We start from the raw sequence: 20,215 nt of genomic DNA, 5'->3' as shown, positions 1-20,215 counted from the left end.
AAGCTAGTTACTGTATTTCCAGGTAGATGGTAATGAGTAAAATTAATATAAATGATTACACATTAATTTGAAAAGAGTTCAGTTTGCATACAGAGCCAACTGATGTAGTGAAATCAGGTCTGAGCTTTATTTACTAACACCATGATAACTCAGGGGCATACCTGAGAGTGTTATTTGTGAACCTTAGCTCTGCTTTCAATACAGTCATCCCAGAGCTCAGAGATAAGAAACTCACCCAGTTGAACCTGTCTACTTCAGTCTGCCATTGAATCACAGATTTTCTTACAGATAGGAAACAGTACATATAGTTGGGCACATACATGTATGACCCATTAACCCTTAGTACTGGTGCACTGCCAGGATGTGTCCTTTACTCACTACTCTTCTCAGTTTATACAAATGACTGAACCTCTGGCAGTTTGTCTGTCAAACATTTGCAGATAACATAACACTAATAGGCCTCATTTCTAACAATGATGCACCATATACTGTACATTTTAATCCTACTGTCTATTTTTTGTATTGCCCTTGTATGCTGTATTATATTTTATCATTTTATATTTTATCTTTTTATATTTATCTTTTGTATTCTGTGTTTTCCTTGTATGTTGCACCAGCACTATGAAGACAAATTCCTAGTACACATTAGTGTACCTGGTCAATAAAGTGAATTCTGTTTCTGAATAAACATATAGTAGTTGTCTTTAAGTGTTAACAAGAAGTATCTTATAAATAATAAAACAGTAATGTTTCTCTTTCTAAACACCATTAATGGGGAGACCAACTTGTGTTAACATACTTCATGATGGAAGCAGAATTCAGAATATTAAGGTTATTGAAGCATTAAATTATATAGTATACCTACCAGGTAACGCACGTGGTTGGTCTTCCAGTCTGCAAACATCCGCCACGGGGCTCTCGTAATACAATCAGATCGAGATTCAGACTACGAATGCTATGAATATAATTACTCCGATCTCCAGGCTGTCAAATAAACGGACCACATGCCGTGGAGCAGTGTAAAGTGGCTTCACTTCTGACGCCGAGGTTCGATCCCCGAGAGGGGTGTAGTGAGTGTGTATGCCTGAAGAGCCCAAATAAGGGCGAAACATGTGTCGCATACTCAAAGCATTATTTGACAGTAAACTATGTAACATTCTATGATTTGCTTTTCGCAACTGAGAGGGCCCCGTGGTGGATGTTTGCAGACTGGCAGACCAACCACATGCGTTATCTGGTAGGTAACCACCCAATTCAATTCTTTCACTTGATAGAAATGAAAAAGATGTATTAAGCTGTGGCTATTTCATTGTTTTTTTGCATGTTTATAATTCCATTAAATTAATTTTTTGAGAATTTTTTGGTATTTTTTTTTTACATTTATTTTATTGTTGAAAAAATACTGGTCTAGTCTGTCCTTAAATATATATGCTAAATTTTAAAGTGCAATGAGAGAAAGCATATTAGTGCAGTAGAATCTATTAGAATTTAATTCTATAATTATACTACTAAAAAGGTATTTTAATAAGCAACTATAGCCTATGAGCTTTGATATTACTCCATTATTCAAAATCAGCACTTCAAAAGCCTACATCAATCATGCTGCAAAACCAGGAGAAATGAAATATAACATTAATTTAACGTCAGCTCTTTAAGGTGAAAGATACTAATTGAAGAAACTCTACTGAAGATTAAAGCAATTGGTTACTCAAAAATGTCCCCCAAAATATACAAATACACTTAATTACTGTTCATTAATTCATTATTCAGACAGCTTCTACTAAAATATTTCAAACTTGTTGAATTTACTTGTTCATATTCTGATGGCAAGCATCTGTATTTGTAACACATACCCTACTTGTCCTTTAAATCAATACCAACATTTTTATAATTTTCATTTACTAGCATGTAAGATGCTCTTTAAAGACCATAGTTTTGTTGCTTCTTCCATTCATTCATAAAATAAAGGAGGTTGCTTTTCTACCCTTCTATTTGAAATCTACTTCTGAATAATAAAGATTCCGGTTTTTACAGCTACTTAAATAATTTTATGTGCATGTCATATGCTTTTTAACAACAACAACATTTATTTATATAGCACGTTTTCATACAAATGATGTAGCTCAAAGAGCTTTAAAAGATGAAGAAAAAAGAAAAATATATAAAAATAAAATTAGGCAATACTAATTAACAAAGAATAAAGTAATGTCCAATGGCCAGGAAAAATAGAAAAAAAAAAGAAAAAAAACTCCAGAGGGCTGGAGAAAAAAAACTAAATCTGCAGGGTTTAAGGCCACAAGACCATCCAGCCCCCACTGGGCATTCTACCTAACATAAACGATCTCAATCAGTCCTTATGGTTTTCAGGCTTCACGTGGAAGAATTAGACAATGATGTCATGTGGACCTCTGGCCTTCAGTCCATCAATGTAGGGTCTGCATGGTACTTTGATCAGGTAGTGGTGGTGCAGATTGCCACTATAGAAAACCAGAAAAAGAACAGCAGAGAAAGTAGGAGTTAGTATGGATAGTTAGTACGTAAGCAGTTCAAGCGGTTCAAGTGCAGTGCATAACATGAAATGGTAGAAAGGTAAGCAGCAAACTGTCAGAATTAAAAGTATATAAAAAAAAAGGTTTCCTTTGGAGATATTGCAAAGAAAGCCAAGGGACTTTTAATCTGGATGAAACTCTGATAGAAACAGGCCTGGCAGACACAAAGCCACAACAGAATCGCAAGAGAATTTTCTGTGAGTCAACAGCTTGCGTGGTAGACCTTTCACAGGACAGTGGTTGAAGAAGCAAGTGTTACTTTCAACTGTGAAGAGAAGATTTTGCAGGTTTGACAGGTTCAGTGGCAGTAAAAAAGCCATTGCAAAATAAGACAAGTCTGGCCTTGGCCAGTGACCACTGCCAGCCTCAACGTAATCTGAAATGAAAGCACAGAACAAATAAACAATTGGAGCTATGGATACTGAACCTCTATTAATCTGTGCTTGAAGCTGTTTACCTGTGAGGTGCCGAAGGACCTTGCTTATAAACATGGTAGTAAACCAATACTCATTATTTTGGTGAGGTGATTCAAACTAGACAAAAACTGAAGCTAATCAGTAAATTATAGATGTGAATGAGAAAATCATAAGAGAGCAATGCCTTAAAATTGCACAAGATGGTCATCCTACATTTGATAGCTGTTCAAGGGTGAACTCCATAGATCAGTTAAATTGATAATGTTTTTCTGTAGTCCCAAGTCTCCAGGAGGAATAGTATGCTAGCATTTAAGACTATGATAAATGTATCAGGAAGAATATATAATTTAGAATAATATACTTTGGAACCAATAAAATTTGAAGATGTCTGTTGTGTTATCTAGCCAGTTGTCTCAAGGTGTGTATTATTAATAAGCTTTAACACAGCAAATAACAAAGTGAAACAATGAATGGAATAGTTAGAGTGTCCTAGCATTTTTAATCCAAAATAAATAAATAAAAAACAAAATTAATAAAACCATTATCGTATAGGTAGAATTAGAGTTATTATTTAAATTGTACTGTTGAATTTAGTACTTTAAGTAGTACTCTGTATTGTTATTAGCAATATCTTTGATTACTACTTTTGTGCATTATTTAATACTATTCATTAACCAAATATCTTTGGTTAAAATACCTTATTTACTGCTAAAATTTTAAGAATATATCTCATAGTACATTTCTAACATTAATTTCATGATGATATACTGTGTTGCTATTTGCACTTACCTTAAAGACTCATTATTAATAATCATTACTATAGATAACATAAAAATTAACTAACATTTTCATCATGGTTGGACAGCGCAGATTGTGAGTGCTTTTCTAAATAATCTTACTGTGTTTGTGTAGTCCATTTCCATGCTTATTACTTAGAATTGCTAAACCATTTTACACATTGGAGCCAGCATTCAGGATTGTGCTATCAGTCTTTTAATTTCTTTAGCATTACATTTTTTAAAGAAAAGTTTGTCTATCCATATTCTCAGATACTTATATGAAGGCACCCTTTCAATGGATTTACCATCAATTGTGAAAATCCAAAGATCATCTAACAACTGTAAATGAGCTTTTGAAATGACCATGAACTTTGTTTTCTGAGCATTTAAAACCAATTTTAAACTCAACAAAGCAGTGTAGAAATTGAAAGGCAAATTCAATTCAAGCTACTTCACTGCCTGCATTATGGAAGAAGCATACATATAAATGATAGTATCATCAGCGTGCAGAGGTATTTTTCCTTGAATGTCCTTACCCTGGCCATTTATAAAAACAGAGAACACAACAGGACCCAGAATGGAGCCCTAGAGGACACATTTGCTTATCTCTAAAAAATCAGATTTATAGTCTTGTATAAACATACTGTATTCGACTTACAAAATAATTTCTAATTCATTTAACTGTATTAAATGGTTTAAAGTTAAAATGAAAATGAACTTACTAAGAATGAGTCTTAGACCTGTTATCTAGGTTGCGGGAAAATAAAACATTTTGAAAGGACACCTTTTCACACAATTGACTATACAACAGTGCAGTAGCAGCTTGTGACCAGAGAGTTGGGCACTTGGACATAATTACTTTTAATGTTTTATTTTAATATTTTTAACTCTCCATTATGTTCTCATGGTCATCTCTCTGATCAGGAAAGACATATTATTATTACTACTATTATTATTTGTGCGATAGATAGGTTGGGTGTGCAGTGGATGTCGAAAAGAAGGGGGTCAATACAATACAATACACAGAACAAAACACAATTAATCCTCAATATAGTATAATATTAAAATAAAAATATTACAAGTACAGAGCAGAATTTAACAGTAGATGATATCACATCTGTGGTGGGTTGGCACCCTGCCCGGGATTGGTTCCTGCCTTGTGCCCTGTGTTAGCTGGTATTGGCTCCAGCAGACCCCCGTGACCCTGTGTCTGGATTCAGCGGGTTGGAAAATGGATGGATGGATGGATGATATCACATAATATGATTTGGATTTGTTTAGAGTCCTGGAGACCTTAGCCATCAAGTTGCCTCTCCCAGTTGGCCATTCCACAGCTGAGACAGTGCTGGGCCAGCCAATCCAAATAAAGGACCCCTCTCCCCGATGATTCCTGTGATCCTCCACCAGAGATGACTTTACCTTAGGCAGGCAAAACAACTTGGCAAGTGGGCAGTGGCACCAAGTGCCATGTTTGAGTACTGAGAAGAGAAACAAAATAGGTGAGGGTTAGTAACAAATTAGAACTATCGTGTTACTTATGTTTTAGTACTAATGACTAACAACAGAGATGCAGTCTGTACAGGTAATCAGCAGCTCTAGTCAGGATATGCTAAACTGAAGTAGTGAGTCTTCAGCCGGGATTTGAAAGCTGAGACCGAAGGGGCATCTCTTATAGTAGCTGGTAGACCATTCCACAGTTTAGGGGCCCTGTAACTAAAAGCTTGATCTCCCACTGTTATTTTATTAATCCTTGGAATAATAAGCAGACCAGCATCTTGAGATCTTGATGTGCGCTGTGGTTTATATGTCATAAGTTCAGACAAGTAAACCGGACCTAGGCCATTTAAGGCTTTATATGTTAAAAGGAGGATTTTGAAATCTGCCCTAAACTTAACTGGGAGCCAGTGTACAGTACAGTAATATAGTGCAGGGATCCTCCCCAAAAGAAAGGAAAAAAATTAAATTTACCAAACTGTAAACATGTTGGCTTTGCAAACAAAGGGGAAAACTTTATTTAATAGGCAAAAGTAAAAAAAAACAATAGAAAGCTACTAATGATCTTGTTGCAACCTCAAAGCATCAGTCTTGTATTTTTTTTTTTTATTTTGGGCAAACACTCTAGCAAACTCTTCAATATCTGTGGCTTTTGTTATTAGAGAGGACAGAGCCGGTTATACTTCCTTAGAAGACTGGCGTCCTTCAAAATCTGCAATAAGATGCTGCAGATGTTCTATCAGACGGTTGTGGCGAGCGCCCTCTTCTACGCGGTGGTGTGCTGGGGAGGCAGCATTAAGAAGAAGGACGCCTCACGCCTGGACAAACTGGTGAGGAAGGCAGGATCTATTGTAGACATGGAGCTGGACAGTTTGACATCTGTGGCGGAGCGATGGGTGCTCAGCAGGCTCCTATCAATCATGGAGAATCCACTGCATCCACTAAACAGTGTCATCTTCAGACAGAGGAGCAGCTTCAGCGACAGACTGCTGTCACTGTCCTGCTCCATTGACAGACTGAGGAGATCGTTCCTCCCCCAAACTATGCGACTCTTCAATTCCACCTGGGGGGGTAAACATTAACATTATATAAAGTTATTGTCTGTTTTTACCTGCATTATTATTACTCTTTAATTTAATATTGTTTTTTTTATATCAGTATGCTGCTGGAATATGTGAATTTCTCCTTGGGATTAATAAAGTATCTATCTATCTATCTATCTATCTATCTATCTATCTATCTATCTATCTATCTATCTATCTATCTATCTATCCATTTTTCATGAGCCAAAATCACCAAACTCTTTCCTGTCGTGTAGCATGGTGCGATAGAAAGGGGTCAGGACACATGACAGAGTACAGAATAAACTCTCACATGCAGCTGAGGATACACCCATCACCAATGCAGTTACATACATTGCATGAAGTTTAGGAAATGCTTCCTTATAGACCTGTATGTTTTGGCACACAGTTGAAAGGCTTACATAATTGTCAGGGGAGAATTTCTTCAACAGCATGGCTTTTGCTACTGGAATTTCATATTGCAGACCAAGAGTGTGAAATCTAGGAAAGAATTTGACTGAGGAAGAAGACAATATACAGCTCTCATTAAATCAAAATTATTTCTTATAAATCTATTTACCATTTCTTCAATAACTCTGCTCAGAATGTTTAGAAGGGATTTCCTCAAAGACTGGCTGGGAGTGCTTGAAGAATCTGAGTCAGTCTGACCAAGAGTGGAGAGGACAATTCTGTCTGTAAGCAGGTTGGTCTTGGTTCTGTTTCTCTTTACAGCAGGCAGACTATTGGTTGAAACTTCAAAAGCATCCCATAAACCGTCTCCTTGGATATCTTTCAGTGCTTCCAGAAAAGCACCGATGACCTCCCCAGCATGACATACATCTATAGGCTGTGCTTGCAACATGGAGTGTACAGGCTTCAAGACACTAAGAATGTTTTCAAGCAAATTTCCAACCTCAAGAAAATGGTGCTTCCTCAACTGTACTAGAAGTCCTGCTGCTGCCTCTGTGCAAATAGCCATGGTATCCCCACGGTCTTCAGAAACCTCAGATAAAATGTTCACGACAGCCTCCTGATTCTCAACAAAGCATTGTGTCACATCATAGTGACTTGTCCAACGGATCTCAAATAATCTTTTAAGTGAGGGGGTATTATAATTCTGGGTTACATAACAATAATGAAAAAAAGAATGGAGGTGACCCAGAGAGGTCAAAGACATTTTTTGCACATGGCTCCCCCTGAACTGCATGAACCACAACTAAGTGCATTGATGGTTATAGCATTGCAAATATGGAAGGTGTCTACCAAGTTTCTGTTACAACAATGCCTGCATCCCACCCTTGTCCCCACTCATGACTGATACTCCATCATAACATTGGCTGATTATATTATCAGGACTGTAACCCTCAGTGGACAGTTGTCTGATTATTTCTGTCATTATACAGTATATTCAGTATTTAGCCGAGTCAAGTCAAACAAACCAATTAAATGTTCCTCTGGACCAGAGATGCACACAAGCTATATCACTATTGATAGATTCTCTATGTTAGATGTCTCAAGTCCCATCACTTAATGCAGAATCCAGGAATGTTTGGCTTTTCATTTTTCTTTTACACTTCATGCAAAACTAAACTGGCAAGAGTGTCAATAATCTCATTTTATATATACTTTTTATGCATAGTTTGCATTTTGAAGAATGCTTTTTTTGCTATTTCAGCAAGTTTGGAATCCTTGGACAATGAATACTCATATAAATTAATGAAAAGACCGGCAGAGATGTCTCCAGCATTACTTGTGTGAGACTGGGTGGATTCAGTGCTCCCACGAAACGAAAGCTCATTTACACAGAGAAACTGCACAACTTCCCCTCTCCTTTTAATGTAGTATCAATTTTTTTCAACCTGTGTTTCTCCCAATAAACATGACATAGTTTCACCAGTTCTTTCTCTGTCTTTCATTTCTGCTCAGTTCTTTGCTGCATTTACTGTAAATGCCATTGACATGATACATACTGTTGGAATCCCGTTTCCTCTTCCGGCACAGCTTTCTAATTAGTATATCCTGTCTTGGTGAACACCTCATCTCTGTTAATCACACCAGCAAACACGTTCCGACAGGGGAAACAAAAGCATGCATCTAGTTTGACTGAGTATTCCAGCCATATCCATAACTAGTACCAGCTCGAATTAAAAGCATGAGACGTCTGACTAAACATTAGTTTAGGAAAAACTTTAAGTATTGGTTGGGATGATTCACTATTATTCAGGTCACTTAGATAATTTTCAGTTGCATGAACTAAACTTCTGCGTGGATTGTGTTGGTGTGAAATGCGCAGGGAAGAAGTTGTAATTTTACTGCTTGAACTGCCCACTTGATCTGCAGGCGTCGGTCCCGAAGCCTGGATGTTAGAACTAACAGCAGCAGTGCCCAAATTGTTGGTAACAAGCTTAAATTTGGGAACCAGAAATTGCTGCATGGTGTTTATGGCTTCTGTAATGGATGCCAGCATGGACTAACCAGGTAATTTTGTTTATACTGAGCACTAACATCAACTATTGTAAATTTGTAATTTTAAATACTTAAATGTTAGTGTCCTAGTGAGATAACAGTAACATTAAAACTTAAAGTAAATATTCTTATTCAACCCAACACTAAAATGAATTACAGCAACAATAACAGAGATGTTAACAAAAACAAAGCTTTATTAAGAATGTACAAATATTCTCCTCCAAATAACAGGTTCCCACAAATGCTTCGCAAAATGACGTTGGAGGGTCAAGGCAGCACTGTTATTTATTCTGTTCAGTCAACAAATCAGAAATTAGGAAGCTGTGACAAATGGTGCAGAATACAGTTCGCCAATTGAGTGGGCAGAGCATAGAGTAAGAGTATAGTTGGATAAAAGCAACTTTGGACATCAAGAAGAAAAAAATAATTACTACAAAAATTAATGGGAAATTAAATGACTCAGTAATTACCACCAACTTTAAATGTTTATTTGAGCTATTATACTGTATTTTTCATTAAACATATTTTAGATTTGACGTTCCAAGGAAGGAACATTTATATTCTTTGAATAAAATACTACAGCCAAACGATATGGGTGTTATATTCCAATCATTTCCCCTTCCTTCTTATTTTTTTAAAGCTATAATCTGCAAATGATCACTCCGTGAGACCGTTTTAATGTCTTTTTCATTATTTTCTGAGCATATCTGACACATGGTGATAAATTCTGAAATACAGTTGCTTTAAGTGACAGAAAGCAACCAAGACCAAGATTAATATTTGCCATACCAAATTTTTCAGAATAACATTTGTGTAAGACAATTTGATAGTTACTTTAAACGGGTCAAAAGATTAATGACAGTACCTTCTCTGTGTTAAATAGGAGGTTCGGTTTAAATTAAATTGATGAAATTTATTTTTGGGTGTTAATAGAATTCTGTCAAGTCTGATGCCCACATTCATTATGCCAATTATTGTACAGTTTCATAAGCTGATGATATTTCATACATAAGAAGAAAGGCTAAAAATTAAAGCATTAGGTGTCAAGAAAACTGAACCATATTCTGACCTAAGCAAATCTAGTGTAATGTGGACTGATTTGATGAAGGAAATCATTAAATACCACTGCGTGCAGCACATTATTGAAATGCACTTCACCATTTAAGAAAGCTAATCATAATAACTTCACTCATATTCTAAAAACAAACAAAACAATGCTGAAATAAATTGTTTGTTTAGCAAAAATGGGTGACATTTATCTGAGTTGAGGAGTTTAGTGAACTATGGAAAACAGAAATAAATATTATAAAGTGACGGTGCAGTTTATTACTTCTGTTAACTTTTTCTAGAACTAAAAGTTTTATTTAGCTTATCAGCAGATCAGCTCCGTTTAGGCAATTCAGAAGATGTAAAGCCAGGTGTTATAAAAAGTTCAGGTAAGAATAAAATTAACAATGCATCACCAATGCATAACTATATATATTGTGTGTACTGTACAATGAGAGTCTTACCTGCATGTCTCCCCAGGACAGATGATAAAATTACAATACAAAAAAGAAATTAATGAAAAATAAATAAATAAAAACATGCAAAATATATACACAGTGCATTCAGAAAGTATCACTTTTTTCACATTTTCTGTTTTACACTCTGGTGCTAAAATCATTTAAATTCATATTTATCCCATTGAAAATTTGAATTTAGAAATCTATTTAATAATGAAAAACTGAAATATCAGACCATCTGCTGTGATACTTCAAATTTGCGGAGGTGCTTCCCATTCTATTGATTGTCATTCAGATGTATCAGTTGGTTAGGCAAGATGGTCTATATGAGGTCTCACAGTTGACAATGTGCATCAGAATAAAAAGCAAGCCATGAGATTGAAGGAATTGTCTGCAGAGCTTAAAGACAGGATTTTGTCAATGTGTAGATCTGGGGAAGGTTATAAAAATCTTCCAGTACTAAAGGTACCCAAGAGCAAAGCTGCTTTCATAATTCTTAAATGAAAGATGTTTGGAACAACCACAACTCTTCCTAGAGCTGGGAAATTACAGAGCTCTCCTGCCCTAGAGTGATCTGGACCACAGCTTAGGATGAAGGTTCACATTCCAGGCAGGTCAAAGACCCTAAGCACAAAACACAGGAGTGGCTTAGGAACATTTCTGGGAAAATCCTTGAGTTGCTTGGCCAGTGGCTAGGCTCAAACTCAATTGAACATCTATGGAGAGACCTAAAAGCAACTGTCCACCAACAGTCTCCATCCAGCCTGACAGAACTTGAGAGAATATGAAGAAAAGAATGGCACAAAATCTCCTATTTCTGGTGGCAAAGCCTGTCAAGTCACACTTGTATCATTTTTAATAAATTTGCAAAGCATTCTAAAAACGTTTTTGCTTTGTCATTCTGAGGTAGAGTGTTTCGTTGATGTGGGGAAAAAGTACGTCAAACAATGTTAACACAAGGTTGCAATATAGAAAAATGTGAAAAAAGTGAAGGGGTCTGAATGGACAGGAAAGTTAGATTAACTGGTGGAAAATCCATGCCTACACTGGGAAAATATGTAAGCTCCACAATTACCATGTGCAGGATTCAAATCCAGAATACTGAATCTTAGAGATCTGTATGGGTAGCCTTTCAGCTTCACAATGTGTTCAATGTAATGTTCTTTCCACAATTCATCACCCAGCGGAAGAAAACAATAAATCCAGTTGAGAAAAAGGAAAGTGGTTTGGACTTTAGACTTTTTGGTCCCACAACCTTCTGAAGATCACGTTGAGTTAATTTTTTCAACTATTTGAATTCACCCATATGCAGCATTAACCTGGAACATTTTGTATATATTAAATAACTATGGATTAATTCTCTTTGGTTGTGTGATATTTAGACTGTGAATGTTAGGATGAAATGTTGAGATGATTTTTTATATCAGTGTAAATTGAAGTGTTATGTAGGGCTGGGCAGCTTTAGAAATAAAGCTTTGTGGTAAACAGTGTTGCCTTATGACTAACTCAGAGTTCTTCCTTTCAGTGAAATTTCCAGTTTTATATTAGTATTGCTTTTGTTAAAGTTTGTATATGTGGGAGAATGGGGGTAATAGATATGGTGGGGTGTGTGGGGAATTCTGGGAATAAACAGCAAAAGTGAAACAGAAATTGTGGAGTACATTATATTCTTATTTTTTATGTTGCCTTCTCCATATTAGTTTTTAATTTAGCTGCATCTGCTGTAGTGATCTTAGTGTTCTTTCCAGGAAGGTCCATTCCCTTAACTCACTCAACCATCATACAAGCTGCTTAGATTTGCTCCATACCAGGAAGTTTAATATTGGCCTGCAATAGGAAACCAACTTATGCTTAAAGATATGACTAAAGCCTCTAATCTGTATTTTCGTGTAGTGGCATCATCCTGTATCTTGAAGAAAACACATGGCATGGTGATTTTGCTGGGCTGTTATTCACTTCTTAAAATTAATCTGGTGTCAGAATTGGATGTATAGCATATTTTCTGGCTGAGTGTAGTAGCATTTAAAATGTATTAATTTCTGCTTATGTGAATATGTCTTTTAATACATCGTTTTGTTGCAAAGATAATTACATATATGCTTAATTTCTCTGGTTTTGAAATTTACCTTGGAATTGTACCCCCTCTATGTAAACTCTGAAAATCAATAAATATATCTGTCTGTTGTCAGGCAATGTATTCTTTGACTAAGTATTTTTCAGTTTTTCTTTATAATACAAAATCATGTGTCTTATAGATTATGGGCCTGGTTTCTCGATTAGCGGGCAGTGAGAGTTTCCCCCATGCTTTTCTCACTAATCTCTGACCAAGCTCTTTTGTTCATTTCTCAAATACTTGCAAGAAGATCAGTAAGAAGCAAGAACCTCTCACTAGTAAAATGAAACTATGCCTCAAAACACCTTCTGTTTTAGTGGATTGGCAATCTAAAGTATAAAGTATTTGAAACCATGAAAATTAATTTTTAAATAACAAAAGCAGGCAAAATATGAATTTATGGAAATTGTAATAAATTAAGTATAAATGAAATACACAAGAAAATTAAAGTCTGTGGTCTCTAGTAGCAAATTTAAACTGCTCCATTCCAGTAATTAAATTGTTGACTTTTGCAACACACCGCTACATGTTGTGGTGGACGGCCCTGGTCCCTTTAACACTGGATCCAGAGGAGCAGCCATGGGATGCATGCTACATCCCCCGGAACACTTGGTGGCAGCCCCCCTGGGTTTCATCGGGGCCAGTAAAATGCAACACCGGAGCTCATCCTGGTTGGGCTCCATGGCCAAAGCCAGGGGGAGCAGCAAGGCTTCCTGAGCCCGTATGGGAGGCAACGCAGCCACACCCGGAAGTGCAGTCTAATTGAGGTTAATTACCACCTGAAGCACTTCCAGATGGAGTATAAAGGGAGCCTGCAGCCACTACTCAGGGCGCCAGAGTCGGGAGGAGGAGGACGAACCTGCCATGGAAGGAGTGGAGGAAGAGAAGATTTACTTTTGTGTGCTTTTGGGACTGTGTTAGGGCCAATGGGACACGGAGAAGAGTCCCACGGCTGAAATAAAAATAAAACTTTGTTTATTTTGCCTGTGCCTCTGGTATCAGTCTGTGTCGAGTCGGCACCAATATAGCGCCTTATCACAATGTATATAAATAAAGTGCAGTAACGGAGAAGGGAAAGAGTGTAAAGGCACTAGGAATGTGTAATGTCTGCACTAGAAACATAAGTGTAAGAGGCTGAAATACCTTAACGAAGGGTGAAGGGACTCAGATGATGTTAATAATACAGTGACAATTGGGAAAACAACATATTAGTCATTACAAAAGAATGATTAATTGATATAAGGCAAGAATAAATAGACCCTATAGCAGTGCTGTCAAATATTTTTAAAGAGTACTATGGGGCACCACCTGGCTGATGCAAAACTCTGATTCATCTTATGTAACTCCTGCCCACTTCCTGCCAACATTCCTTTCTCAGATGATTTACACATTCAGGGAAAGAAATCCATCCATTTTCTTAAACTGCTCACCCAGAGAAGAGTCATGGGAAAGTCAAAGCCTATTCCAGCAAGCATTGGGCGCCAGGCAGAAGCAAACCCTAGAGAGGACATCAGTCCATTGCAGGGAAGGAAATCTTTTTTAGAAAATCAAGGTTCGTTAATAACGTATGTAACATTAATGCAGAAGTTGTTGATTAGAATAATCATACTGTATTTCAAAACCCACAAATTGTAGTAAAATTGCTAGTTTAAAATAAACTCAGTGTTAAAGTAACCAGTTAAGAGTTGACACATATTTTTACATTTAAAGTGCTCATTTAATGCTATTTCATTGTGCATGAAAACCTTCTTAGACAGAAGGCTCATGGTCATGTTATATAGTACCGTAAAAGGCTTAATTTGTTTGACGCATTTTAGATGTACAGAAACAGACACAAGCAGAAAGACCTCACAGCAGTTTATTATTGCAGCTGTACATTCGCACAAAAAAGCTCTTTCCAATTCCTGTGTCTCACTTTACCCCCATGCCTCACACATCTAATCACAATATGGAAAGCGCCACTATTAAGGTAAATCAAGCTGCAACCTTCAAACACAAAGAACATTCAAATATTAAACTTGCAAATGTATAATCACTGCATAAATTATTTCAATTTACAGTTTATCTGTAAAATATTATTCTACACTATGGTGCTTTGCCTGTCAGGGCACTGCAAAAACTAGTAAATGAGTGCTTTACTGAGAAAGTACTCATTTTTAGTTTATCTCCCATGATATTGTAAAAAGAATATGTCAGGGTGCACTGCCATTTTGTTTACCTTATAGCAGAAGGTTGGAATATAAATGTTATATCTTTTTAAAAAAGAAAGTTTTAAATAAATATATTTTAAATAAGTCTTTGCCTTCCATTCACTTCTGTGGTGTGTCTTTGTCCCTGTGGAGGATTTTTTTTCTGGTGTCTTAAGTAGACAGTAAGTAGTGAAAACAGCAATTTTCTGTCCGCCCAGAGAATGAAAACCATATAAATTCAACCACTCACTACCTTTTGAGGCAGTAAGAGTTTCCATTGATTCTTGTGCACATTTGCCAGTATCACCCATTTCGAGAGATCCAACAAGAGTCTCACCAATGGCTCTTCTCAAGGGTGTAACTCCATTTTCATCAGCGTAAGGCTTTTGAGACCGTCCACATCTTACATTTTTTACACAATTGTAAAATGAAATCTTGTAAAAAAAAAAATTCAAGAATATGTAACATTAATGTTAAAAGATACTTTTTAAAATGCAACTGAGAGAATTAGCTTTTACCAACTCTTTCCTATTATCTAATTCTATAGAGGTACTGGATTCTGGGTATTGGGTTCGACTATTACTTTAACCAAGCTGTGTCACCTGGACACAGAACGATATATCAGAGTGTTTGGAATCATGCAGAATCAACAATGACTGACACAACTAATTACAATACAGTTATGAATTTTCGCAGGTATTATTGGAAGCCAGATGAAAACGAGCATTTGGTCTTGCCAAAACCTGACTTGCAAATTTCAAAGTAAAGCAGACACACCATAGGTTTATTTTCTCCAGGAGCGTTGTTAACTGGAGTTTTGTTTTTTCCTTATTTGCCTTAAGAACAATGTTCTCTTAGCCTGATCTTCCATTACACATGTTTACAGACCTCTTTATTACATTAATTATTTATTACATTATTACATGCAATCCTAAATTGTCCCTTGTGTGGGTGTGTGTGTGCCCTGTGGTGGGCTGGCACCCTGCCTGGGATTTGTTCCTGCCTTGTGCCCTGTGTTGGCTGGGATTGGCTCCAGCAGACCCCCGTGACCCTGTGTTAAGATATAGCGGGTTGGATAATGACTGACTGACATTACCTTCCTACAGTATATGACAGAACACATGAATATACAAAGACGTCAGGATAAATTACTGGTTTGAGAGGGCTATGGGTCTGGAAAAGAAACTGTTTAGGTGTCTATTAGTTTTAGTTTTAATTTTAATTGAGCTGAAGCATTTACCAGAAGGGAATATTTGGAACAAGTGCTGAGCTGGGTGAGATAAGTCCGTGGTGACCCTTTTGATATGGTTAGTGACATAAGATGTATAAAGATCTGCAATAGATGCAAAAGCACAGCCAATTATTTTCTTAGCAGACCAAATACTCTGTAATTTATATTTGGAATCACCCATTGCTGAACAAAACCAGGAAATAATGGAGAATGTGGTTACACTTTCAATTATGACTTTGTAAAATTGAACTAGGATTGGCTGGGAAATATTTAATTTCCCTAGTTGGTGTTAAAAGTGCAACTACTACTGAGCCTTCTTATTAAATGAAGTGGTGTTAATGTCCCAGCTGAGAGTGTTTGTGATGAAACAGTTGAAGGATTGCACCACATTGACTGCAGAATCATTAATTTCTAGTGAGAGAGGTTGTAATTGTTGTTTATAAAAGTCAATGACCATTTCCTTTGTCTTGGCGGTACTGAGGACTAGATTGTTGGTAGCACATCGAGACACAAGACGGAGCCACCTCCTTTCTGTAAGCTGTTTCATTACCATTAGTAATTAGTCTAATAATGGTGGCGTCATCAGAAACCTTAATGATTTAGGATCAGTGGAACTACAGTTGTTGGAGTACAGGGAATAAAGTAAGGGGAAAGTATACAGCCTAGAGGGGCACCTGTGCTAATATGGAGACAGTCTGAGAGATGAGAGCCCACACGAACATATTGTTTCCAGTTTTTCAGAAAATTGAAACTCCATTTACAGATGGAAGGATTCAGTTCAGTCTGTAGATGTTTAGTTAACAACAGTTCAGTGACAATGGTGTTAAAAGCTGAACTCAATTCTACAAATAGTATTCAGGCAAAAGTCCAGATGCTCCAGCACAAAGAAGTCACACGTTGATGGCATCGTCCACAGGCCTATTTGCTTGATATGCAAACTGAAGAGGGTCGAGATCAGTATCAGTAACAGACTTCAGACAGAAGACAGCAAGCCATTCAAATATTTTCATTAGAGCTAATGTAACAGTAATAGGCCTGTAATCATTGAAGCAGCTTATTTTATCACATTTGGAAACAGGAACAATAACAGAAGATTTAAAGCAATCTGGTAATCAAGCATTTTCTATATCATTAATACATTTCCATCCATGTATTGTAGTTACAAAAAACAAATCCCTAGTTTTTATAGTTAGAACAGAATTAAACATCCATTCATTTTTTAACATACTGTTTCAATGACAGGGTCACCAACCCAAGTACCAATGCATGTCAAATACAAGTCAGCCTTGGACAAGATGCCAGGTTATAGTATGGCATATTCATGCACACCCTAGCATGAGATAGTACATGTCTTTAGGTTCATTATACAAACTCTACATAAAAGAATACCCAGATGACAAGTGAATTGGGCTCTATGTGCTGCAGTTGAATCTAACCATATGTTGAAACACATGAAAAATCAAATTATCAGAAAAAAAAAGATGTTGTCAAGACAGTTACTTCACAAGGTGACCCTTTAACTATTGTACAAAATTAATATTGTACAAAAACATCAAAAACCAATAGAGACTTAGGACTAATTATACAATTAATTTTCCTGATGATCTCAAGCATGTTTTCACCAAAAACAAGTTTTCAAAAGCATCCCAGCAGAATATTTGACAGTCTTTTGCAGGACAAGTCTTTCCTCTGCTGGAAGGATTCAGTATTTTTCAAGCTTTTGAAACTATTTGGGAAATACAGCTCCTGGCTGCAGAGACATTCAAACATACATTTTAATTACTGGTCTGTACAACTAAGAGCTTGAACAACATTTTTTGTAAATTATATTATACCTTCAGGCGCAATGTAGGAGAGTGAAAAAAGAGAAAAAAAAAAAGACTTTCTGGTTATACTGTTAATTAGAGTGGCAGTGATTTGGTGACCTTTCCGCTAAACAAGATCTTTGTTAAAATTAAATCCATGAAATGTATCTAAGCAGTACATCTAAAAGAAAGAAATTTGTCCATTTAAGACAAAGATCTCAATTTGTGAAATGTAGCACACTGCCACTCACAAAAGACAAAGAGTTTTGCTACATTTTTAATAAAATATCCCAAAAGAGCAAAATAAAACTGTTAAAAACAATGGAACATAGCTCACCCCCAAATTTTTCCCCAACCTCTATGCATCGGTTTAACAATATCTGACAACGAAGCTCTATTATCCATCTGCTTGTAAACAAAATAGTGTCCATGATAAAATCAACATGCATTGTTACCAAGAACAAAACATGAGACAGCAAAACAGTGCAGAAACCAGTCAAGCCTCTCACATCCTGACACATAATCCCCTACATTCCCTTGCATGCTTTCTCAAAATGTGTTATCAGACTTTAAAGAGCATCATTTAAAGGGTTCATGTAGAAACCAGGGGCATGGGGATGCCTAGCAGAGATCTACGAATGGACTTCTGGACCACAACCATACCAGTTTTATATACTCAGTTATAGGACATACTTTGGATTCCTAGAAGTAGAAGCAAGAAGATACAGTAATTAAAACTAAACTAAATGCCATTATGAACCATGCTTCATATTGTGTGTGTCCTCTCTCTGACACACAAACACTGAGTACTTTCAGCCAACAACTTATTCAGCAGAAGTGTATCAAGAAAAACTACTGGGGCTCCTTTATACCAACAGCAATACATGTGCATAATGCCTCTCTGTGACTGTGACAGCCACGTAAAAAGTTTTCTTGCTTTTCAATTTCTTCTTTATTCAGAACAAAGTATGGTTGTGTGTTTATTTACTTCTTTACTTATCTACCTCTTCATGTATGTATGTATGTATATATTATGATGGCCTGGCCTATACAGCCACCCTAACCCTGACACAGACAGGCTGGACACAAGTTTAGCAAAGAACACACACTTTTATTTACAGCTCTGCTCTGCACAGCACAACACAGTACATAAAGCACCAACACAGTCCTTTTGCCGCCATCTTCAGTCCTCCACACAGGCTTTGTCCTCTTCCTCCCGACTCTGGCCGTTGGAAGCTGGCGATGAGCCCCTTTTTAAAGGGCACCCAGAAGGACTCAAGGTGCTCAACGAGTTTCTTCTGGCAGCACTTCTGGGTGTGGTGGAAGTGCTGCCAAATAGGACCCCACAAATGTTCATGTGCCCCCTGGCAGTGAACACGGGCTCTGCTGGAAACTAAGGGGGCTGCCCTCTGTCAGTCCGGGGGAGAAACTGTCCTGGAAGTACTCTCTCCCTCAGTCCTTCCATAATCAGGCCATCCCAGCCGGGTAAGGGAGGGCCCCAACCATTCGCCACAGTATGTATGCATTTATTTTATTTAAAGAGCTTCTGTAATAAGCCTAATTTCCACCCAGGAACATCCATCCATCCATCCATCCATTTTCCAACCCGCTGAATCCGAACACAGGGTCACGGGGGTCTGCTGGAGCCAATCCCAGCCAACACAGGGCACCAGGCAGGGAACCAATCCTGGGCAGGGTGCCAACCCACCGCAGGACACACACAAACACACCCACACGCCAAGCACACACTAGGGCCAATTTAGAATCACCAATCCAATAAAGTTTTATCTCTATATATATTTATACTGTAACTCCCATTCTCACAAGCTTCAGTCTTAAAATGGTGAAAATTAGAGAACTCAAAATGTATGTGATAACCCTAGTCATAAATTGTAAGGTTCAACCTGTCAAAGATTTAATAGGGCGTAATGTACAATATCTGTGTGTTGGCTTCTGCCATGCAGATCTGAACCTCCTTGACTGACCATGGGTGTTTCCATTGTCTTTATGTAAATTATTTACAGGTGATGTTGGAGAAATGAGTATATCTTTTCTTGTAATGTTGAAAAAGTGGGCATTCATAAAGATATCTAATTTTTCTTTGATGTTTTTATTCTTTTCTATACTCAAATGCCTTATTGTCATGTTACTTGGCTGCTGAGATTGTACTTTGTCCACTACTGCTTTGGTGTTTGCTCAAGAACTAGCTTTGTTATATTGTACATACAGTCATATGAAAAAATTTGGGACCCCCCTCTTAAATCTTTGGATTTGTGTTTATCATTGGCTGAGCTTTCAAAGTACCAACTTCCTTTTAATATATGACATGCCTTATGGAAACAGTAGTATTTCAGCAGTGACATTAAGTTTATTGGATTAACAGAAAATATGCAATATGCATCATAACAAAATTAGGCAGGTGCATAAATTCGGGCACCCAAACATATTACATCAATACTTAGTTGAGCCTCCTTTTGCAAACATAACAGCCTCTAGACGCCTCCTATAGCCTTTGATGAGTGTTTGGATTCTAGATGGAGGTATTTTTGACCATTCTTCCATACAAAATCTCTCCAGTTCAGTTAAATTTGACGGCTGCCGAGCATG

This window comes from Erpetoichthys calabaricus, chromosome 5 (genome assembly GCF_900747795.2).
Source record: "Erpetoichthys calabaricus chromosome 5, fErpCal1.3, whole genome shotgun sequence".
NCBI lineage: Eukaryota > Metazoa > Chordata > Cladistia > Polypteriformes > Polypteridae > Erpetoichthys > Erpetoichthys calabaricus.
The sequence above is the reverse complement of the archived record's forward strand: the minus strand, read 5'-3'. Positions refer to the sequence as shown.